Raw genomic sequence first — 24668 nt, forward strand, 5'->3', positions numbered from 1 at the left:
AACATTTCCTTCATGAGATGTGGGAATGAGCACTCTAAATAGACTTTTGTTGAATTTAAAAATGACTTTTTTCTCATTATAAAAATATTTTTCATCACAAAAAACACACAAAAATAGAAAGATCCAGAAGGAAAGTAAAAAAAAAAAATATAATCCTAGTCCAAGAGATAATCAGAGATATTACTATGTTTTTCTTTTAGCTGTTCCCCATGCAAATATATATACACTTAAGATTTATTTATTTATTTATTTGAGAGAGAGAGTGCGAGCAGGAGGAGGGGCAGAGGGAGAGGAGAGAGAGAATCTCAAGCAGACTCCCCACGGAGCACAGAGCCAGTTGCGGGGCTCCATCTCATGAGATTATGATCCCAGCCAAAATCAAGAGTCAGCCGTCCAACCGACTGAGCCACCCTGGAGCCCCCATCCACATATATATTTATTTTACACAGTGAAATACTGTATTTTTGGTTTTACAGTCTGCTTTTTTTTGGATGTTATATGGTGAGTTTCTCATCTCATTAAATGTCTTTGATGAATACAAATTTTTGACTGAAAAATATTGTATGAATAGATCATTTAACATTGCTGAACATCTACATCATTTCCAATTCTTTTGCTATATTTGTGTCTGCCTGTGACATAGTATTTTGGGATAAGTTTGTAGCAGTGATGAGTGGTCAGAGAGTATAAACTGATTTTAAGGTTTTTGGCAAGGCAGCCTTTGGTTAAATTTAGGTGCTCTGGGTCATGGTCTGAGTTTCAACTCAGATCCTGCCATTTTCTAGCTGTGTAACTTTGGGTAAGTCACTGATCCAAGTTTCAAGTTTCCTAATGTGTAAAATGTAGATCATACTGTTTATCTCTTAGGGTTCTTAATCGGTTAAATAAAATAATTTGCGCAGAGATTTTATCGCAGTGTCTAACAACAAATATGAGCTATTTCTAGAAATGATGCATCAATTTATGACTATAAGTAGGGTCTATTTTATTTTTAATCTATTATCTATGAAGTTTGGCATATGGGTTTTAAAAAAATGTACAGTAATATCTATGGCTGATGTGTTCAAAGACATGTATCTTAATAAATTTGGGGCCAGTAAATCTTAAGCCTTTAGTTTTTTTCCGCTCAGGCCAAACATTTCAGGTGCAGAGGTAATGTTGTGTTGGCCACAGAATGTTTTCTAGAAAATATTCATTTTGCCCTTCACTGGGTGTCTCTGGTTAGTGCATTCTGTTAGAATCTCTTATGTTTGATTAAATCATTAGAATGGATGTGAGTGGTTCTTAAACTATTTATTTCTCAAAGGGCTCCCCCCACCTCTAAGCTACTTTAGTTTCTATTATATATTAAGCCATAGGACTAAACAAAGCTATAAATTGGCTTTAAATAAAAATAATGCTTAGATCTGTGAAAAACCACTGATCCCAAATGTAACCTTTAGGTGTTCTGGAATCTCTCAGAACATAAAGAAGGCAGTCTTTTAAATTTGCTGAATACCAAAGGATTTTTTGATAGCTAGTAAAGTGATCTGTAGCTCTGATAGTATCTGAGTTTTTCACTTTCTGCCTGAGGCTCAGATCCAGAGCTTGGAAGTTTCCTGGCCCATGGATTTGTTTTACTGTGACAGTCATGGAGCCTGGAGTCCTAACCTTGCATAATAATGTTCTCAGGATTTGAGAATAATCTTTGGGGGAATAGAGCCAGTTAGTACCGGAAATAGCCTCTACTGAAATATCTAGTTACCAGATAGAATCTTTGATGTTATTTTTTTCATACAGAAGCTTATTTTCAACATCTGCTTATTTTATTATTTAATAAGCTTCACATATAATTTTATTTTCCATATATTTTTTACAATATAAGCTTATTTTCCTTTTATGATAAAATATAAAATTTAAATAATTAGAATAATTATTAGGTGATTTGTTTTTCAGAACTTTTATTTCTGTATCTCGGCAAAGGGTTTTGGTGCTCTGCTGAAGCTAGCTCATATTGGCTCATCAGGGCTAATTGTTAAATTTTCACAGATCGGTTGGGGTCATGTTGGTAGGTTGAAATCATCCATGGTGGGAGTATTACACCACAGAAATAAGCAAACACTACAAATCAGGGTTCCCCGTCCCCAAAGCCAGTTAGTAAATATTTCCCAGCGGCCTGAAGCTTTTCAGATATTTTTAAAGGAACTAAAAATTTTAACCTATCAGACTAAGTTCAATATAATATATTTGAGGTGGAATAAAAAGGTTAGTTATCAGGTAGTGCACATTCTACCAGTGGTTGTTTGTGAAATGCTATCATTCACTCAAAGCCAGTCATTTAGAACATGACAGACAAATTGAATGTGGGAAGAAAGGGAACCATAAATAGGAGACACATATTACAGTAATTGTAGAAAAATAGACAACAGAGCTAAGAAAATAGAAAGCCAAAGGGAAAAAAATCTTGAAGAGTGAAGGACAGGAAGAAGACTGTGCTAAGCAAAATTGACACTAAAATTGAATTTGAAAAGTACAGAGAGGTTAAAAAAAGGCATCAGAATGAAATAGTTTTGAAAATGGTCAACAATGCCAACTTGGTGAAGTAACGTCTTCCATCCAAGGTGACATTTGCTGAGATGGAAAGTAGCCCCCAAACCACCAGACTTTGAAAACAACATATTTGCCCTTGGCATTTTGGAACACATTTAGAGAATAGCATTATGGGTACGTAGCCATATATTTATTGTCCAAATTAAGACTTCTGTGAGTGAAAGGGGGCTCCATTAATAATTACACCTGAATAGCAACATAAACCAGAGCCATTGAGGCAAACTGGGTTATGTGTACACAGGAATTCGAGGCTACGCTCTGGCCACCCGCTTTCCAATCCAACAGGTTAAAAGAACTTGACGGATAAATTTTATGATGAAAAAGATTAAAATACATATTTCTAGAGGCTATAATTATATGTAAGTAGGTGTTTGCCCATTATGAGAAGGTTCAAAGAGTAAAGGGAGGTGATTCATCACACTGTTGAATAAACAAGAAATACGTGAGGACCGTGTCATCACAGAGCAGTCCTCTTGGCTTGCTTCACCTTGGTGGGATCCTACGTTAGCTGCCCTTTAACTATCAACGCTGAGAATTGTAGGCTCAGAAGCCGTCCAGCTTCTGGTTAATTATCAAGTCCTTTACTTTATACTGTTTCCTGTATTATTTCTGGCCTTTTTTCTTTATTCTGCTTAAGCAGTTAAATTTCTCACAGCTCCCAACACCTGGGTAGAAATCCTTAGTACCTGGTGAGAACATAGTTGCCTTCAAGAGAAGGGCTTGTAAGCTCTCTGCTGAATTTTCCAGGGTTTTCCTCCCTCAGACTTGCCATTCCTCTTCTTCGCTGTATGTTTTAGCCAGCTTTCAGAAGTCTTTCTCAAAGACTCATGCAGGATTTCTCTGGAGAAACACTAATTTTCCGATTTTCATTGCTGCTATAAGGGTCTTGCTGAATTAGGCACCTCCCTTGTACCCCAATATCTGGGCATACGTTTCTTACGATATCATGGGGCTTGGGAACGCAAGGGTGGTTTCGTGCTCTGGTGTTTGGCCACATTTTACAGTGTATTCACTTTACTTTCTAGGAAATGGGTCACCTTCTTCAAAAATTCAAGTATCTAAGGCAAGGTACCAACAATTCTTTTTCCTGGAACTCTTGTCAGAAGCGCCTTCCTAGAAATTTTAAGATCATCCTTCTGTAAGGAAAGGTCTAGTGGACTGTGTTCCCGTTCCTTTCACTTTGAACATCACAGCAAGCGTGCCATTCAGGCGCTGTTGAATAGGCCTTTCTGTGATGACAGAGATGTCCTATTTCTGTGCTGTCCACTATCATAGCTGTTTGCCATATGTGTCTACTGAGCACTTGAAACCTTGCTACTATGACTGAGAAGTACATTGTGAATTTAATTCAACTTAAATTTATTTAAATGTGTGTGGCCGTGTGTAATCAGAGGCCACCGGGCTGGACGGTACAGCTGCCTACCCACCTGGTGCTCTTCAGGGATGCCCTTGCCGCAGTTCAGCAATGTTTCCCAAGCTAGGAGTGATCTGTAAGGGCCCACAGTAATCCCACTGAGGTCACTTAAAAGTCTCGCTGCAATTCTCTGCAACATCATGAAGCTGAATTCAAGGGGCGCCTGGGTGGCCCAGTCTGTGAGCGTCTGACTCTTGGTTTCGGCTCAGGTCATGATCTCGGGGTCGTGGGATTGAGCCCCGCATTGGAGCTGCAGTCAGCTGGGAATCTGCTTGAGATTCTCTCTCTCCCTCTCTCTGTGTCCCTCCTGCCGCTTGTGCTCGTTCTCTCTCTAAAATAAATAACTAAATCTGAAAAAAAAAAAAAAAGCTGAATTCAAGAGGGGGCAGCTAGTCTATGGTGCAGGTAAACGTTATGCCAGAATTTGGACTGCTCCTGGTCAAACTCCTTCTCCCCCAAAGATAATAAGAATTTCTGAAGGTTCTCCAATCTTTTTTTTTTTTTTTAAGATTTTATTTATTTATTTGACAGAGAGAGACACAGCCAGAGAGGGAACACAAGCAGGGGGAGGGGGAGGGGGAGAAGCAGGCTTCCCGCGGAGCAGGGAGCCCGATGCGGGGCTCCATCCCAGGACCCTGGGATCATGACCTGAGCCGAAGGCAGACGCTTAACGACTGAGCCACCCAGGCACCCTAAATTTCCCCTTTATTTATTTATTTGACAGAGAGAGACACAGCGAGAGAGGGAACACAAGCAGGGGGAGTGGGGGAGGGAGAAGCAGGCTTCCCACGGAGCAGGGAGCCCGATGCGGGGCTCCATCCCAGGACCCTGGGATCATGACCCGAGCCGAAGGCAGACGCTTAACGACTGAGCCACCCAGGTGTCCCTGAAGGCTCTCCAGTCTAATGTCAGAATAAAAGCATAGAGCTCGTGACAGGGCTGTGAACACTGCAAATACTATGTTTATATTATTCGTAACAACACTGAATACCGTCATTATCTGACAGTCGCCCCATTATTACAACCAGTGGAACTAGCAAGGCTTCTCTGTCCCTGATAGTGACAGAGCACAGGTCAGAAGTTGATGGTGCCGGTTGCCCCCTCCACGAGGCTGGGAGAGAGACCCTGCTCTCATCGGCCTGTGGCTGCCCCTTCTCTGCCAGTGCCTTGTCCCCTTTTGTAGACGTGTCATCGTATACTCACAGCTCCTTCCAAGGGAAACTTTGTCATAGTTCTCCATGAAGAGATGGTCTCAGATGGCCATGCATGGTGTCACGTGACTCGTCCCCAGTTGTAGTTCGTTGTTCTAAAACCAGCCAATTCAGAGGCTGTCCAGAGGCCTATACTCTGATCTGGCCCCAAATGATGAGTTGTGCCAACTCAAGCCTGCCTGTCAGGAATGGGATCTGTGAACCGTGATGATAGGGAAGAGGCCAGCTGTGGGAGCTGAAACACAGGTTGCTTAGGAGAAAACCAGGGAGTCATACTGGTGCTATGAGGTCACGACAGACCAAGGTCAGGAGGAGGCAGAAATGACGAGGGAGATGGAAAGCCAGAAACTGTGAGTCAGCAGAAGATACGAGCCAGGGAAGAGATCAGCATATGAGGAGTCCATCTCCAGCTATTGGAGAACGGCAGAGACAAGGGGGTGGTAGCAGAGCCACACTGATGGCAAAGTCCTAGGATGAGAAGTACCAGTGCCTGCTGCTGAGGCCCTTGGTAACTGGGCATCTGAATGGTCCTGGTCTCCATGAGTCTGATCCTATCTTTTCTTTTCCATGTGAAGAAGGACTGTTGGCTTCTCCTGGGTTCCCTAGTATGAATCCGTATTAGGAAGGGTTTTCCAGAGAAACAGAACCAATATTACACACACACATCTGTATATATATATATATACATATATAAATATGTTGTAGAGAGAGGTATGTAGCTATATCATGGGGGAGATATTGATAGATTTTTTAGGAACTGGTTCACATGATTGTGGGGACTGGAAAATCTGAAATTTGTAGGGCTTGAAATTCAGGTAAGAGTTGAGGTTGCTGTCTTGAGTCTGAATTCCATATATGGCAGCAGGTTGGAAACTTGGGCATGGTTTTTATGTTGCAGTTTTGAGGAGAATTTCTTCCTCTTTTGGAAACCTCAGGTTTTTTCTCGTAGAGCCTTCAACTATTAGATGAGGCCCACCCACATTATGGAGGGTAATCAGCTTTACTCAGCGTCTACTGATTTAAATGTTAGTCCCATCTTAAAAATACCTTTACAGCAACATCTTGATTGGTGTTTGACCTACTAATTGTGTGCCATAGCTTAGCAAGGCTGCTGCGTAAAATTACCCATCACAGAATCCTTACTAAAAATCTCCTCTTGCTTGAGACAACTTTAATCCCTGTACTTTCCTCAAGTTTCTTTCAGCTCGTAAATGTTGAAGAAGGATCTGAGCCCAGCAATCTGACTCAAAACTTGTATTTTTAACCAAGAGCTTACACCATTTTGTCTTACATCTATCATTTACTAATTCATTTCTTTATTCAGGAACATTAGTTGGGGACCTCCTAAATGGTTGGCATGGTATTAGGTTCTGGAGAGACAGAGAGTAAATAATTAAAATATGTAATACTATATATTAAATAAAATAATTAAATATGATAAAAACAATTTCTTACATAACACAATACATTAAATATATTTTAAATATAATTAAAATAAAATATTTTATTATTTATTTATTTATCTTTTAAAGATTTTATTTATTCATTAGAGAGAGCATGAGCAGGGGAAGGAGGAGAGGGAAAGGAAGAAGCAGACTCCCCACCCAGCAGGAAGTCCGATGTGGGCCTCTGTCTCGGACTTTGGGATCATGACCTGAGCTGAAGGCAGATGCTTAACCGACTGAGCCACCCAGGCACCCCAAAATAAGATATTTTAAATGTAAAGTTAGAGCTAATGTGATGGTAGATGAGAGTGGAAGGCACAATGAGGAGGGACAGGTACTGTGGTTGGGAGGTGGGTTTAGGGAAGGTTCCCACTGGGTGACACTGGATGTCAGATGTGAAGGATGGATTGGCATTAACTAGTTTGGAGGAGAGAGTGAAGAGTGCTATAAGGAAGGATATGGGGTGGAGGGCTACTGGAGGCTAGGGACCAGCAGGTACAGAAGCACCTGGCCCGGAGAAAACAGAGTGCATCACGGAAATGGTAGCTGGAAATCTTGATTTCAGTTCCTTGGAATAGTGACTTGCATTTCTTTCTTTCTCCCTCCATTCTATTTAGCCCCCAGCTACTTAACTGAGGTCTTAATATCCTACAGTCTTTATTAAAATTATTGAATAAATGAACAAATAGCTAGTAAAGAATACACTTTATCTTGATAACCCAATTCCTCCATAAGCCTCTTCGCTGCCTTCAGAGACCAGAAAACTGAGATCAACAGGTCTCACCTAGTATAATACTTCTTGTCCTTTCAAATAACCTTTTGACGATGATATTTAAATTTTTGCATAGATAACCCCCTTTCTGCATAGAGGATCGAGGACTGGTTATGGCCATGAAGTAGGTAGGCAGAGGAAGCGCCTGCAGACTCTACTGAGACTAGGCCAAGCAGTGCGCTGCCGCCGTTGACCACGGGGCACAGCTGCTGCACGCAGCTCCCTCTGGCACCAGCAATTAGGAAAGAGGAATCTTGGGGTTCAGTTTGAATAGAGCCAGTAGGCCATCTGGAGGGCCAAAGGGCAGGGTGGTGGATGGTGATGAAAATTGCAAGAACAGTGTGTATGCACCACACATGTGTAAACATACGTGTAATGTGTGAGGAATGTTTCAGGTCATGGATGTTTTTTATTTAAAGGAGTGTTAATACAGAACAGTGGTATAGGGACTGCTATCACGGCTTAAATAATATTAGAAAGCTTTGATCTTCTAATTATGTGTTTTAAAATTTAAAAGGAACTGATTAATTGGGCTTAATTCAATGCACTGCCTAGAGGCAATCGGCTAGTAAAAATATATAAGATTTTTTCCCCTCATATCCCAAAAGCCTTGCCCTGGTACATACACAGATACATATACGGTATTAGGACTATGCAGAAGGATGAAAATAATTAGCCATAACTCATTTCACCTAACTGCAGCCTTATAGTAAAGAATAGCCCACAGGTGCATATGGGATTCCAAATTCTTCTCAAGTTGGTATTTTTTAGGCTCTAAGCTTGGAACTGCTATTGACTATTATTTCTGAATAAATTCTTCAGTTTTTCTGAGCCACAATTTCTTTCTTTTTTGAAAGATTTTATTTATTTATTTGACAGCGAGAGTTACAGCGAGAGAGGGAACACAAGCAGGGGGAGTGGGAGAGGGAGAAGCAGGCTTCCTGCGGAGCAGGGAGCCTGATGCGGGGCTCGATCCCAGGACCCTGGGATCATGACCTGAGCCGAAGGCAGATGCCCAACGACTGAGCCACCCAGGCACCCCTGAACCACAATTTCTTCATCAGTAGAGTTAGGGGCCAAAGTTGATCTTTCCAATTCATAAAATGTGTTCATCAGGGAGTTCATATTTTAAAAAGTACTTTGAAAAGTCTATGATCTCATACATGTATAAGAAGTAGAGCTAGGTTTCACTCATTTATTTACTCAATATATTGAGCATATTACAGGGGTGGCTGGGTGGCTCAGTCAGTTAAGCGTCTGCCTTCAACTCAGGACATGATCTCGGGGTCCTGGGATCCAGCCCCTCTTCAGCCTTCCTGCTCAGCTGGGAGTCTCCTCCCTCTGTCCCTAGCCCCCTCCTACCCCCGCTCCTATTCTCTCTCGCCCACTCTCTTTCTCTCTCAAATAAATAAATAAATAAAATCTTATATTGAGCATATTACAATGATCGTTTGTGTATAATTATGTATGTGTAACATGCTGTGCTAATTGCTGAGGTCACACTGATGAAAAAGAGAGATGTTCCTGCTTGCGTGGTCTCCTTGGAGGGGGTGAAGACAATCAGGAGATTCTAGCGAGTGTCTGTGTTTCTACTTATTAGGTGTGTGATTTCAGGTAGGTGTAGAATGAAAGGTAATGGTGCCTTTTAGGACTATATAATAGGATGCTTATGAGAATCAAATGTGCTAACTGTTGAAAAATATGTAAAGTGATATACAAAAGTGGTTCTACTATGAAATATCAAGTGGAGAGAGAAAAGAAATTGAAAGAAGTTTGAACCGTGGAAAATTCCCCAAACAAAGGATAGGGATAAAGGGGAAAAAAAGGAGAAAAGACAAAGAGGAGGGTGGAAAAATGAGAGGAAGTAATACCTGGGAAGTATAAACTAGTTGTATTAAAAATACTTTTCAGGGGCACTTGGGTGGCTGAGTCGGTTAAACGACCCACTCTTGATTTCAGCTCAGGTCATGATCTTGGGTTCATGGGATCAAGCCCTCACCCCCCCGCCCCCCGTTGAGGCCCCCTGTCGAGCTCCACTCTCAATAGGAAGTCTGCTTGAGATTCTCTCTCTCTCTCTCCCTCTGCCCCCCAATAAATAAACAAATATTAAAAAAATATGTTTTTCAGATTTTATCTTGTTAAATATATTAAGTTCAGAGGTCTTATTCCAGCACTATTTCCTTCAAAATTTGGGTAAAAAGTATATTTAAAAAAAAAAACCTCTCTAATTTTTGTATTCAAATTCTAAGTTTATTTCTAATTTAAAGAAAGAAGAGTCAGTTCTACAAAAACAGTCTGCATTTGCACTTTATCCTGAGCCTGTATTTTGGTAACTTGGCTCACAGAGATCTTTTTGCTCGGAACTTGGGAAAAGGGCAAGCGATGCTGCAATAGAATGATTCTACCCTATTGACCATAGATTTGCAGCCGGGCCCGGGAGCACACATTCTGGCTAAGATTTGACACCAAAACTTCACATTTAGAAAGAAGAAGTCTTGCTGTTTGAGATAATGGTTTCACTGGTGTTGTTGAAGGAAGTTAGGCAAGATTAAAGGCTAGGAATCTGGCAAATGTCGAACAGCATATTTTCAAAGTGAGTATGATAGCTTGCTTGTCAAATTTTATGACTCTGCTAGTCACATTTTGGTTGAAAATCTAATCTTGTTCCGAGGCTAAAAGGATAAATTGATATCCTCTCGGCAACACGGAAAATGTGTAAAGGCAAAACTATTTGATTATTTCTACTCTGACATGTAGAGAAACTGTCATTTTAATCAATAAAATTAATTAGTATGACATAGTATTCAAAGCTTTCCTACAAGTAAAGAACGTGTTTGTGAACAGTTTTGCCGACATTTTTCTAGTCCTCTCTCTTCCTCAGCCGTCAGCATTTTGTTTAAGGCTTTATAGTCCTCTTGATTTAAACTCTAATCATTATCCACTTTGATCCAGTCATGAATCTCAAAATATGTTGCTGAAAGAAAACCTTTGATATTTAGGGCAGTTTTTAATGGTTTGTCTTCCTCTGGAATGACCGATTTTAAAGGAAAAAATGCTGACTCATATTCACACTTTGCATGCATACGTTATTTTATGACACATTTTCTCTGAGCATGAAGAATTTCTTCTTAGAGCCCAAACTTGCAGGAACACAGGTGCCAAGACCGAAGCATCTACAAGTGGATTGTCTACAAGGGAGCAGGTTATCTTGAATTTATGCTGCAATCAAGAATAAAGGTAGATAAACCCTTTTTATATTGTCACCACAGGGAGGAAAAGGACAAATGAATACTTATGGCTTTGTATCTTTTCTTACATATCTCACCAGAAGAAGATTTTCTTGGTCATAGCATCTTTGCTAAATTAATCTCCAGAGGGACACTGCTGTTCAATTGAATCTTTGCGAGACTTTACCCTGGTGTTCTAAAAAGAAAAATGAATCAGTGTGATACGTTTTATTATTATTTTTGAATAATATGAGGAATAGTTCATAAAATATTTTGGTCAGCAAGTGTTCCAGAGCCAGTCTTAGAGATTAAGTTGTCAAATTAAGACAGAGAGGTTATAGAATACTTGTCTGAGATGATTTCACTGTTCTTGTGTCAAGCTGAAAAGTGGCTTTATGTTAATGTATTTATTTCAGAGAATGAAACATGGGATAACTACAGTTTTGCTTATGCTCGGCTTTCTCATTTTAAAGTGAGAGGATAATCTTTTATGGAAAAATTTAAAAATATTGAATTAATTTCTGAAATACGAAGTAAAGAGGTACGATTTTTTTTCCCTATAGCACACACATGTTAACTTTCTCTTTAGTGTATTTTGTTCTGTGAAAAAGATATATTTTCACTTAATCTTTTTTTTCTCCAGTTTTGAAGCTAACAGAAAAGATACCCATTCTCCACCCACCCCCAAATTTCAGTGTGAGAAAAGTATTGGGATACTTTTATGCTACCCAGAAATAAATTGATTGCTTGCATCTGAGTCACTTTGGGATTTAGAAGAATGAAACAAAAAGTTTTGTGTGTGTATGTGTGTGTTTTCTTTCTTTTTTCTCATTATTCTGCATAATTTTTGCTTATAATTTTAAAACTGAAACTCATTTCAAACATCAATATCAAAAGTTGACTTACTTGTTAAGGTGTATGAGCCCTCAACAATTACATTATTTTTATTTTTTTTAAGAGATTTTTGTAGTTTCAATTAAAGCTCTCAATTCCTATGGGCAAGGATGATTAAAAATTGATTATCAAAAGAGTGATAAACCCAGCCACAAGTTTAAAAGAGGAACCTGCATAGGAAGGCAAATATTAAAAAATGGTTTAGTTAAAAATTAACCTCCTGCCAAGAATCCTGGTTCTCGCCGGATTGTTGATGAAGATTCGTGCTCTCCGTGGTAAATTAGTGGATGGTGACACTGATATTCGTGGTGGTAAATTAGTGGATGCAGACACGGACTCCTCTGCCTTAGCAGAGGAGGTGGATTACCAGTTACTCTTCTGTGTTCTCAGTTGGATGTTATATATGGTACAGAACTTTAGGATACTACAAAGTTTGACATATGAATGAGCAAGACGAGTAGAATTTTACTTTGTGGAAGAAATTAAATGCCAACAAGTCAAGCATAGTTTGCTCAATCTCTTTTCCCCCAACCCAAGAGTCCATCTCTGGGTTTTATAAACTTAGTGTATGAATACTAATCAGAAAAATGCTTGTGGGCTATTTGTAGAGAAACTTTTACTTTAACCCAAACTGTGAAGGGTCATTCTTTGTTTCTGTTTTTGTTTTTAAAGATTTTATTTATTTATTTGACAGAGAGGGAGAGAGATAGCAAGGGCAGGAACACAAGCAGGGGGAGTGGGAGAGGGAGAAGCAGGCTTCCTGCGGAGCAGGGAGCCCGATGCGGGGCTCGATCCCAGGACCCCAGGATCATGACCTGAGCCAAAGGCAGATGCTTAAGGACTGAGCCACCAGGCGCCCCAAGGGTCATTCTTTGGATGAATGTGATGGGGCCTCAAAGCAATGCCATTTAGTTTGTCATTTTTAGGTAATGGACTTTCATGGGAGCAAGTTGGAACTTTTAAAATGAAATTGGCTTTCCAGTATCACTATTATTTATTTATTATTATTTATTTATCAAAGGAAGTGGGAGCAACAGAACTTTACCTTTTGTTTTTACATGCGTGAGTTTTTATTTTCGGTTTGATACTAGAACTTCCATGCTAAGTACAACTTCTTTGAAATAATATATGGAAATGGGATGCTGTTCCAAGGAAATCAGTGGGTGGTACTGGGGAGGCTACAGTAACTGGCATTTTTCTATGGCATGAACTTAATATTTTATAATTTTGCTGTAGTACCTAGCTACTATCCCAGCTTAGAACCAGTTTCATTTTTTTCTTCTGCCAATCTTTTTTATTAGAGGTGTCACGGCTTTTAATTATTTGTAAATAACGTTCTAAACTAATGAAATAAATATGTGTCAAGTGTATTTTTTTTTTCTATTTTAAGTTTTAATAGTTATCCCCTGAGTTCATTTTCTTGCCATGCTTAAATGTAACTTTAGGATGGGTTCTATTTCGTTGATGTTGAAATAGAGACCTCTGGAAACTCATGCTGTGCTACCGTATCACTTGAGCTGCGCTGTTCCTACCAGGGAACATGCTTCATAACTTTTCTTGGTGAAGTGAAATTTGTATTTGTAGAATTAACCAGAACATGTAAACTGAGAATTCCTTTTATCTCCCCATACTCAATCTTAGACATGGAATGATTAAAGACAATTCAGGTTTCTTTTTCCTGTTCTGTATCTAAGTGATTGTCCTTTTTTTTTTTTTTTTAAAGATTTTATTTATTTGAGAGAGAGAGAGAGAGCAAGCAGAGGGAGAGGGAGAAGCAGACTCCCCGCTGAGCAGGGAGCCCCATGCGGGCTCAATCCTGATCCCAGGACCCTGAGATGAGGACCTGAGCTGAAGGCAGATGCTTAACCGACTGAGCCACCCAGGCGCCCCTCTAAGTGATTGTCCTAAATGAGCTAATCCCCCACCCATTCTAAAATAGGTTCTACTTTGCCCTGTGACTTTGGTCCTTCTGTGGACCCTTGTGCCACATCCTGGGTGACTCCAGATTGACTTAATGACAACAGCTTCTCAGAGGTTTGACTTACTTATCTCTGACAGCTTCCCCCATCTCTCTCTTCATCAAATCCTTCAAAAGCCATAATTTGCACTGTCATCCTCCATACATCATCACTGAAATCTCATATCCAGATGTCCTCTTTCTGGACATAGCCTCCAACAAAGAGCTTTGGGCTCTTTGTTTCATTAGGCTTTCCAGACTCTTGATTCCTCTACATCTTCTTTCTCCATCACCTATATTCTATAGTTAATTCATTCCCCAGCCCATTTAGATGTTCTGTTCCATCACTTTAGACTCTCTTTTGACATGATCAACTCTTTTGTCCCCATGTCCTTCTCTCATGTCTGCTTGGCAAAATATCAAGCCTGGATGAATCCAACCATCAGTCTTCTACACCTGAGTAGTCTTCTGACTGGAAAATCTCCCCATGAGCAGATTGGTTCAGCTGAAGGTTGAATGGGTTCAACTGGGTTCTCAGTACTTTTTGGCCTTGACTCTTTGTTACCCCCAAGAACATGGCCTGAATCTTCATTTATATGAGACTCCTTTTATGCCTTGAAAAAGAAATTGAGGCTTTCTTTATCCATGAGTTTGCCTATTTCTTCTTCAAGCTTCCCTTTAGCATTGGCAGCCCTAATGGTGATGTAGAAAGACCCATGGTAAATTTGGGCCAATTTTCCAATGTGGTGGGAGGTCCTTGGGCAGGAACTGATACTGAAAGTCTAGTGGGAGGTGGCATGATGGTGCTTGGAGGTCTTTCTGGTTTATGACAGGATCTCAGGTGATAACTCGTCTAGAAGTGGGCTGGGAAAGTTGTGAGGCCTCAGTTAAGTGGGCTCAGGCAAGAGTTTCAGCCTTAGTAGTGGGATAGGAAGGCCCAGTCAGAAACTGAGTTAGAAAGCCATGCATAGTGTGCTCTGTGGTGGGGGAGAGTAAGTATCAGAGAAGGGCACATCCCAGCTGTGGTTCCCAGATTATACCATATTATGTTATTACAGCAGGTCTGCCCTCCTGTACTTTGATTAGGCTAATACTCAAATCAGTTTCTTTTCCCTGAATATACTGAAACCGGAAGATTAGTGTGCAGAAGACAGAGCCAGGAAGCTACCCAGGCACACCAGAAACTGGTTGTCTTGCTACGGGATTGATTTGAGATCTTACTGCCTCCTTTGTCAAGAGTGGTTTGGAGAAATGGGTTGAGCTGAGTGTACAGGTGGGTGGGGCTGGTGAAACTCTGGGGGTGACAGATGGAGTGTCATTAGACATGAAGCAAAAGAGCTAAATTAGGGCCAGCCTGCAGAAGGTTTTGCCTAAGGACAAAGAATTGAATGAGATGGAAACTGAACAAATAGGAAAGAGTCAACTATAATGTTTCTTTATTCATAATATTATTTTATTCATATAAAAGGGATGGGAGGAGACTTTTAAGCCAAACAATCAACTCTTGGTTTGCCATGTGAGGGTAGTATACCTTATACTTTATTTATTTATTTGTAATGATTTTTTTCACCTTATGGACATTTTTGACCTGGACATAGCTTTCTGGTCTGTGGCTTCCTGACTCTGTCTTCTGCACGCTAATCTTCCAGTTTCAGTATATTCAGGGAAAATAAACTGATTTGAGTATTAGCTTAATCAAAGTAGAGGAGGGCAGATCTGCTGTAATAACATAATATGGTATTATCCAAAGCTTAATATATTTGTATCCTGCTTTAGGCAACTATAATATGTTAGTAGCTATTTGCATAAAAAATCAGAGGATAGTTATCTGCTTTACAAAATTTTCATTATAAAATTTCTGTAAAAAAACCCCCTAATTTCCTCTAGGCATTTAAAATCTGATTTGGTGTACTAAGATTCCATTTGCACACCCATTCATCCTGATTAATAATAAAGTAGGAGTTATTAATAAGGATAAATAGGCATTTTTGAATTTAGGCTTAAAAATGTTAATGTAAGGGGGCGCTGGGTGGCTCAGTCGTTGAGCATTTGCTTTTGGCTCAGGTCGTGATCCCAGGACCCTGGGATCGAGCCCCACATCGAGCTCCCTGCTCTGCGGGGAAGCCTGCTTCTCCCTCTCCTACTCCCCCTGCTTGCGTTCCCTCTCTCGCTATGTCTCTCTGTCAAATAAATAAATAAAATCTTAAAAAAAAATGTTAATGTAAGGATAGAACTCAGTACTCTGGCTTTTCAGCAGATCAAGAGGCTAGTTTTCTTATCGCTCAGCATCAGGAAAGTCCAAATCAAAACCTCAGTGAGATACCACCTCACACCAGTCGGAATGGCTAAAATTAACAAGTCAGGAAACGACAGATGTTGGCGGGGATGTGGAGAAAGGGGAACCCTCCTACACTGTTGGTGGGAATGCAAGCTGATGCAACCACTCCGGAAAACAGTATGGAGGTGCCTCAAAAAGTTGAAAATAGAGCTACCATACGATCCAGCAATTGCACTACTGGGTATTTACCCCAAAGATACAAAAGTAGGGATCCAAAGGGGTATGTGCACCCCGATGTTTATAGCAGCAATGTCCACAATAGCCAAACTGTGGAAAGAGCCAAGATGTCCATTGACAGATGAATGGATAAAGAAATGTGGTGTGTATATATACAATGGAATATTATGCAGCCATCAAAAGGAATGAGATCTTGCCATTTGCAACGACGTGGATGGAACTGGAGGGTGTTATGCTGAGCAAAATAAGTCAATCAGAGAAAGACATGTATCATATGACCTCACTGATATGAGGAATTCTTAATCTCAGGAAACAAACTGAGGGTTGCTGGAGTGGGGGGGTGGGGTGGGAGGGATGGGGTGGCTGGGTGATAGACATTGGGGAGGGTATGTGCTATGGTGAGCGCTGTGAATTGTGCAAGACTGTTGAATCTCAGATCTGTACCTCTGAAACAAATAATGCAATATATGTTAAGAAAAAAGAAAAAAAAAGAAGATAGCAGGAGGGGAAGAATGAAGGGGGGAAATTGGAGGGGGAGACGAACCATGAGAAACGATGGACTCTGAAAAACAAACTGAGGGTTCTAGAGGGGAAGGGGTGGGAGGATGGGTTAGCCTGGTGATGGTTATTAAAGAGGGCACGTTCTGCATGGAGCACTGGGTGTTACGCACAAACAATGAATCATGGAACACCACATCAAAAACTAATGATGTAATGTATGGTGATTAACATAACAATAAAAAATTTTTTTAAAAGAGGCTAGTTTTCTTAACTGGAAGCTAGGTATAGAGCCATGGGGTGACATGGATGTCAAAAACTGTTCATGCAATCTGAGCCTCAGTTTACTAGAAATCAAGATCCAGAAGAGAGTGTCAAAGATACCACACAGACCACAGCTGGGGACCTCCTGCCCCATTTTTCTGAGGGACCTGACAGGCTCAGTGCCTGTAAAGGCAGGTCTTGGGGACAGTGGAAAACTGGAGCTGCATTCAAGTCATAAAGGATGAAGACATAAAGGATACTCAGCTTGAAGAAAAGAAGGAGGGAAGGGTGGTGACGGCTCCTTTAAGATTTGTGATGTGTTGCCATATGGAAGGCAGCTTGGTTTTATCTGCTGTTGTAGATTTAGAATTCCAGGTGGGCATTACGGAGAGGCAGTCTTCTCTTCCTCGCAGTGTGTCAAAGCTTGGTTGGTGTGTTTTAGGCAATTTTGGTAATGAGATAAGAGGTTGGTCTGGAGGCTTCCATGGCTCCTTTCAGTGACTGCTTAGTTTAAATTTATCCCATCAGGTAAGCTACTCAGTTGTTCTTATTTGTTATTTATACTTACATATCACTTATGATGCATCTGGAACTGTTCTAAACACTGTACAAATATCAACCATTTCACTTATTTTAACATCCCTACAATTTAGTTATTACCCACACTTTATAGATCTGGATACTGAGGCCCAGAGATGTTAAGTTACTTGCATAGAGTAACACAGCAAGAGCCAGATCCCCATACAGGCTGTCTGCCTCTTTATTTTAGGAATATGTGTCTTGAGGATTATATTATACTTGAATTATATATGTGGTGGCTCTATTCTTGGCATAATATTGAGCTATTGCCTGAAAGTGACTTTTAGCTTTATTATTTTGATGATTTAAAGGTTTTCTTATCTGGGAAGAGTTTCTGATTCACCTCGATTCACATATGCATGTTTTGCTAGAAAACAAATATATTGTTTTGTGTCCCCTGTGGCCTAAATAATTTTCAAATAGTAGTTTGGATAATTCGAATACTTCATCAGCTCAGTGCCTCCCCCGCCATTTGTAAGTTCTAGTGAATTTTAAAGAAAATTGACATTTCTTCTAATTGCTCCTTTCACAATCCATGTAATTTCTTTACAATCACAGGATCTTATGTTATACCTCCAGGACTTAGAAGAACTAGTTATTTCCAAGTTTTAACTCCCTGTCAGGGGTAATCTCAGTACTGGAGGGTATATAGCTTATTAAACACAAAATGGTGTTTTCTCTTCCTTGGGCTCACAACCTCAAAAGCCTCATCTGTTGGCAGACAGCTGTAACACACCCATAACAGCCTTCCCAGTGTTTATGTTTAGTTCATGAAGCAGAAAATATGACAGGTTCTGTATCTTTCAAAGCATTTCCCTCCAAACGCTAGTTAATCTCCTGGCTTTCAAAGGCCGACAAAATTTATCTTTCTGCTGGCAGCAAGAATATAGTCTCTTTTTTCCCCCAGTCTTATCTAGATGCTATTTACTGACACTGTTGTTTAGCCAAGATGACTATAATTTTTCATATGATATTAAACAGACAAACCTTTGTTTCCAGAATATGAACTAATTTTATGAAGAATAATTTATCAATTACTTAGTCTGGGTTCCAGTTTTTTCATTCTTTTTTTTTTTTTTTTATTGAACTGGTGGAATAATTTTAGAGCTGAAGTACCATCTTAAACAAATCCACAGACAATTTAAAACTAGTTTAGTAATGTATTAATTTCAGTGAGCAATTTGATTGTCTAAATAACAATAACACAAATGATGATTGGAAACATTCCTCCACAACACTGTTCACAAGCTGCATAGCTTTTACCAATTTGATTGTGTCTACAACTGTGACAGACTGCCGCAGAGAGCAGGAAGGGGCCGAGGATTGACTGGGCAGGAGTGCCTTTTTGAAAACCACCAGGGCCTGGAAAAACCGGCCACCAGAATAAAACTGATAGGGCAGAGAGAGACAAGTGATGGGGAGAGGTGTGCTACCTCCTGGGTAACACTGAAGAGAAACCTTGTGATGCTTGGGTCAAGAGTAATGAGTGCACCAGTAACAGGTGCACTGGTTATCCAGAATGTGGCTTCCTGGGAGGCAGGAGGTGGACAGCCTACAGTGGGAGCAGCCGGAAGTGGGACCCTTACTCAAGAGCCAGAGGATGGAATGGAGGAGACCTGGAAGGAAGGGCTTCCTGGGCATTCCCAGGATTCGGCATATGCTGGCTAAGGTGGAAGGCTGAACATGTGGGAGCACCAGCGCCAAGGACCTAGGTTTACTCTAGGAAAAGAATTTGCCACCATCCATGGCAATGGCTGAATCTGACTGGGGCAGATTGGTACCTCTCCGTTAGTTTCCAGAGCAATGCAAGGTTTGTACAGGTATCCGTCAGGGATACTTTTGGCAGCGTGTATTGGAAAACCTGAATACGATGTCTCACTTGTGAAGGAGTTTGTTCTTCATGCCCTGGAGAAAAATCTGTAGGGGGGGGGTTTTGCTGGCTCTGGTTCCAGGGCTCAGCAATGTTAGTCCTGACGTCTGTGATTCTTTTGGGATTTCCTTCACTGGCCAAGGAAGCTTCCTGTAGCCCAGCCATCGTTTCAGTAGGAAGAAGGGAGAAGGCTTTTCCTGCTGAACTGTGTCATGTGGACATTCCAAGCTGGGAGAGGACCCAGGGAAGAGGGTGGAAGAAGTGAGGTTGATCGTTTAACCAACAATGTCTGCTTCATCAGATTTTCCTGCTAACTAAACTTTATAATATAATCTCTTGAGATCAGTTTTTTTTTTCCCCCCTGGAAAAGAAGAGGGTGTGTGAATATAAAATATAAAATATCCTGTGATATTCCATGGCACTATTTTCTGAGAATTAGCGAGATTAATAGATTATGGTGCCTTATAATGATGATGATGATGGTGATGGTACTAATAATAGCTAATGCATACAGCTTCCTATGTGCTAAGCTCTGATTTAAATGCTGTATGTAAATAAGCTTTTTAAAAAATTTGCCTACAACACTATGAGATGGAAACTAGTAGTATTGTTTCCATTTTACACATTGGGTAACTGGGGCCTTTGAGTGACTTAAGGGCCTGTTCACAGTCACTTGGCTGGCAAGTGGGGAAGCCAACAGTCACACCCTGCAGTCTGGCCCCAGGGCTCATGCTCTTTACCATGTGCTTTTTAAATTTTTAGGTTTTTAATTAAAATATTGTATTTATTTATTTGAGCAAGAGACAGAGAGAGCATGATGAGCAGGGCGTGGGACAGAGGGAGAAGCAGGCTCCCCGCCAAGTGGGGATCCCAATGCAGGGCTCGATCCCAGGACCCTGGGGTCACGACCCGAGCCAAAGGCAGCCACTTAACTGACTAAGCCACCCACGTGCCCCTAAATTTTTATGTTTTTAAGGATCATACCTACCTCTTTAATATTATTCTAAGTTTTATCATCATTTTTCCTAAAGATTACTTAGTTCTATGGTCCTGGAAAAATTAAAAACAATGTAAATATGCACCCATCTCCAAAAAGTAGAATCACTGCCAGAAGAACAAAACCTGCACAGGTGAGATGGAAGGATGGGCTGTTGCATCCAGATACAGTGAGGTTGGCAGGAGAAAGCTGTGTTAATCCAGTTTCACGCAATTTGAAAAGTCTGGACCAGATTAGGAGCCATTAGGGAGATCAGAATGTAAGTTTCAGGTTGGAGACATGACATATTTTAAAGACAGGCAGTTGAATGATTCCAGCTTATGTGTAACTTTGGGTATAATTCATTTTGTTACCTGCCTGAGCCAAACAGAATTACTTCCTGCTGGTGTTTTTCTTCTGTGTTAATGGTTTTGAACATCTAGACTAAACAATTTACCTTTTATACAGAGGCAAAATTTCACAAAATGCCAACATTCAAATTAACCAACTTCTCACCTATCAAAATTGGATAAAAATCTGAGTGTGTGAGTGTGTGTATGTGAGTGTGAGTGTATATGTGTGTGTGTAAGTATAAAGCAAATAACTGAACTGGTTGGTTGCAAATGGAAAAAAACCCTACTAATTTTAATTTTCAATTAAAACACTAGAGGTAAAGAAATACGAAACATACACCATATGCCTGACATGATGAGCTGTAATTGGAGAAAAAGTGTGGATTGCTGAAGAGAGCCGTTAGCTAGGGGTGAGAAGAAACAGGCTCTTGTCATCAGTTGTCCTTTAATTCTATGGCTCTTTTTATTTTATTACCACACCTTGGTAACACTGTGGTATGCTTCATTGCCTTCCGGAGAGCAGGCCTACATCATGGGTTCATAGTTTTGTGGGCCACTGGGAATCAGAAAGTAGAACCTGGGCTAGAAGGGATTTATCTGAGATCGTTTTCCCCAATACCCACCTGTAGAGATGATCCAAGAAATTTTTGAATCAGTGTCTCAGTAGCCATGTTGACAAGGACTCTATGGCAGTAGAGTAATGTAGGCGGTTCATGTAGAATCTAAGCTGTTCTTAGTTGTCATATTAGCTCTTGGAAGCTGCAGGGAGTCTCCATTTGCCTCAAAAACAAAGTTGAAGGTCTTCTGAACCCGAGCTTATCGGCTAGCAAGTTGTCACTGCCTCTGTGAAGGGAACTTCCTCACTTCCTTCCTCTTATCATGCAGAACAATCTGAGCTCCTTCCACACACAATGGTATCAGTTACCTCTTCCCTCTCCTTGTGTGCTTTCCCTAACTGGAATATCCATCTTATTCTTTCATTTGATTAATGTCTTTTCCAACTCTGAGGCTCAACTCAGGCATCACCACCTTCAAAGAACCATCCTTGATTCTCCTTGATTGCTTCAGGTTGAGTTAGGCAACCCCTCCCTGTGTTCCAGCAATACCCTCTGTATGTATACTCTGGTACTGTATGCTCCACATTGTGTTGAAATGATCTGTCAATGTCTGCTCCCACTAAGACTGTGACCAACTTGAATGGAAGGACATGTCTTAGTCATCTTTGTGTTTCTGTGGCAGGATACATTGTTAATTCTCGATAATACTTATGGACTTTATGAAAAAATAGAAAGAAGCCCACCCCTGAATTTTCCTGCTGCCAAGTATGGGGTCATTCTATGGAGGAGTGGAATGAAATGAGTTTCGGAACTATCTGAACCCTGATAGAAATCCTATATGCAGGAGCCTGATATGCTTTTATTTTCACATCATGGGGCTGGGTGTATTTTGGTCAATGGTTGTTGGTAGCTAAGGGATTTTATTTGATTAGATGTCCTTAACAGCAATGATATGAAATATTTCTACTTGCATTGTTAGCGGATACCTGATCTTCCATTGTCTTGCTTTCATCTTTTATATTTATTTTCTCTAGTTATTTGAAATAGTCCAGTGTCTATTTATACACCATGTTATTCTGCAACTCCTATGTTGAGCATATTGGAAGTTTTAATGCCGGCAAAGCTTAGATGTTGTAAATTTTTTACTAGTTTCTAGACTCAGATAGGTTTTATGTATCATATAGTTTGCCATCAGAGATCTAAGTCAAAGCCAAACACCAAATATTTGTTGAATCTGTTAGTGCAAAGCTCCACGGCAGGTGCAAAGGCAAATAAGTGATGGACTAGTGGGGCAGACAAGGCAGAAGTACTTGGAAAGTTAAGGGCAAAATAAAGCTTGAATAGTAAAGCAAGAACAGCCATGATGCTGGATGAATGTGTAGCTAGACAAATGCTATAAAATTAGAGGCAGGCAAGAAGGCTAGGGCTGGGGAGATCTGCGAACACTTTGGAGAGGAGAGGCTCAATGAGGACTTAGAGAAATGGGAATGCTGCTTATTTAGGCAGAAAGGAGAGAAGAGGGCTTAGCAGATGGTGGAGAAGGGGGTTGGGAGAGCAAAGTTCTGGAAGCTGGAGGTGTTCCAGTGTTGGGGGGAACAGAGGATTTATGGAGCGCTAAGGCCACAAAGGGAGGGTCTTGAAAGAAGTATTCTAACACCAAGACTGATAATAGCAGTTTACTGTGTAGTGCTTCTCACACTTGAACGTGACTGCATGTTCTCCCAGGGCTCGGGTTAAAATGCGGATTCTGATTCAGTTGGTCTGGGCTGGGGCCATGGAATCTGCTTTGCTCCATGTTGCTAATCTGTGGACCTCATGGGGAATAGCAAGGGATTGGAGGATGAGGTGAAACTGCAAAGATTTCATTGGGAAAATGGTTTTAATGACATTCTTATTATGTAACCGACTGTTTCAGAAGGACTTATAGTTTCCAAAGATGCATGATAGTCTGCCGGGGAGTCACATGACAGAGTCTACAGTCAGTAGGTAGTGAGGCAGTTCCACCAAGGCTAAAAAATTGGGTTGGTCTTTATAAAATATCATTATAAAATATGTATTTTACTGAATGTTAGGCATATTAAAATATCTGGAGGAATTGCTTGTTTAATTTAAACTGTGATAACTTCTTTAGTATTTGTCCGATCATTTGTTTTTTATTTTTATTTAATTAATTAATTTATTTTTTTACAGATCTTATTTATTTATTTGAGAGAGAGAGCAAGTGAGAGAGAGAGCATGAGCAGTGGGAGGAGCAGAGGGAGAGGGAGAAGCAGACTCCCTGCTGAACAGAGAGCCCGATGCGGGGCTCGATCTTGGGACCCTTAGATCATGACCTGAGCTGAAGGCAGATGCTCAACCGACTGAGCCACCCAGGCGCCCCCAGTCATTTTTTTTTTAAAGATTTTATTTATGTATTTATTTGAGAGAGCAGGGGAAAGAGAGCAGGGGGAGTAGCAGGGAGAGAGGGAGAGAGAGAATCTCAAGCGGACTTCCTGCTGAGCGCGGAGCACAACATGGGGCTTGATTTCAGGACCCTGAGATCATGACCTGAGCTGAAATCAAGAGTTCGACGCTTAACTGACTGAGCCACCTGGCGCCCCAAATAGTCATTATTAATCAGTTATTCTTTGCATGTGAAAGGGAGCTTGCATTGTAAATTTCTTGGGTTAGATCATAACCGTGGCTCCCCTTTGAACTATTGCAGAGCTTAAAAAAACACAGCTTTACCCCAGACCAGTGAACTCAGAATCTCTGGGGCTGTGTATTAACCCTGGGCCTTAGTAAATTTTAACGGGTTTCCGAGGGGGATTCAAATGAGCTTCAGGATTGAGATCCACTGGGATAATTGATCAGACTATCTAACGCTGAATTAAAACGCTGGAACTGGGGGTTTTGACTAACAGACTGTGGGCTTGGCAGGCTGAAAACTAGAGTTGGTTCTGAGAGTCAGTCTGGGCTCAGGAGGCAGAATCTCTGGGATCCACCTCCAGGGGGGTTCACCAGGGAAGCTGTAAACGGAGGTGGGTGGTGTCAGGGTATGCAGGAGATAGGGAGCACTGGTAACTAGGGAAGCAGGCAAGGTAACCAAAGACATGGATGTGGGAGTGGGAGCAGTTGCTAGGGAGAGGCAAAAGCATCCTGCCAGATGGTGCCTGACATCTCCATGAAACTGTTTTTTAGCAGGCCGAACTTGCTCTTGCAATAGTCTTACAACTGCCATCCCGGGGAGGTACTTTTTTTTTTTTAATGAGAGGGAGAGAGAGAACATGAGCAGGGGGCGGGGTGGGGGGTGAGTAGAGGAGGGGGGAGAGAATCTTAAGCAGTCTGCACACTCAGTGCGGAGCTGATGGAGGGCTCGATCTCACGACTCTGAGACCATGATCTGAGCTGAAATCAAGAGTCAGATGCTTAACCGACTGAGCCACCCAGCTGTTCCCCCTGCCCCCGCCCGCCATGTTGGTACTTTAAAGCCTAGAGCCCTTTGACACGGAGAAGCAGCATGAAGATGAAGTCTGAGGACAGAGAACAAAGAGAAGTTTCCAGGGGG

The 24668-nt window shown here is 41.0% G+C and overlaps 1 protein-coding gene across 8 annotated transcripts in view; it reads left to right on the plus strand.

The window, feature by feature from the left end:
* LOC123839816 (glyoxalase ElbB-like) overlaps window positions 1-24668 on the plus strand; it is a 129364-nt gene that overhangs the window by 83757 nt on the left and 20939 nt on the right. For 3 of the 8 annotated variants that reach the window (XR_010409965.1, XR_010409970.1, XR_010409968.1), the window contains exon 1: window positions 9705-10668. The exons of 2 other annotated variants lie outside the window; for them this stretch is intronic. The gene's annotated coding sequence lies outside the window, so the exon portion shown is untranslated. Of the gene's footprint in view, window positions 1-9704; window positions 10669-11074; window positions 11200-24668 lie in introns of those variants that run through there. 3 more of the 8 variants (XR_010409967.1, XR_010409966.1, XR_010409969.1) reach the window with 3 other exon arrangements.

The sequence above is a fragment of the Mirounga angustirostris genome, unplaced genomic scaffold (assembly GCF_029215605.1).
Source record: "Mirounga angustirostris isolate CCGP_5_RB_7025 unplaced genomic scaffold, mMirAng1.0.hap1 SCAF_3, whole genome shotgun sequence".
Taxonomy (NCBI): domain Eukaryota; kingdom Metazoa; phylum Chordata; class Mammalia; order Carnivora; family Phocidae; genus Mirounga; species Mirounga angustirostris.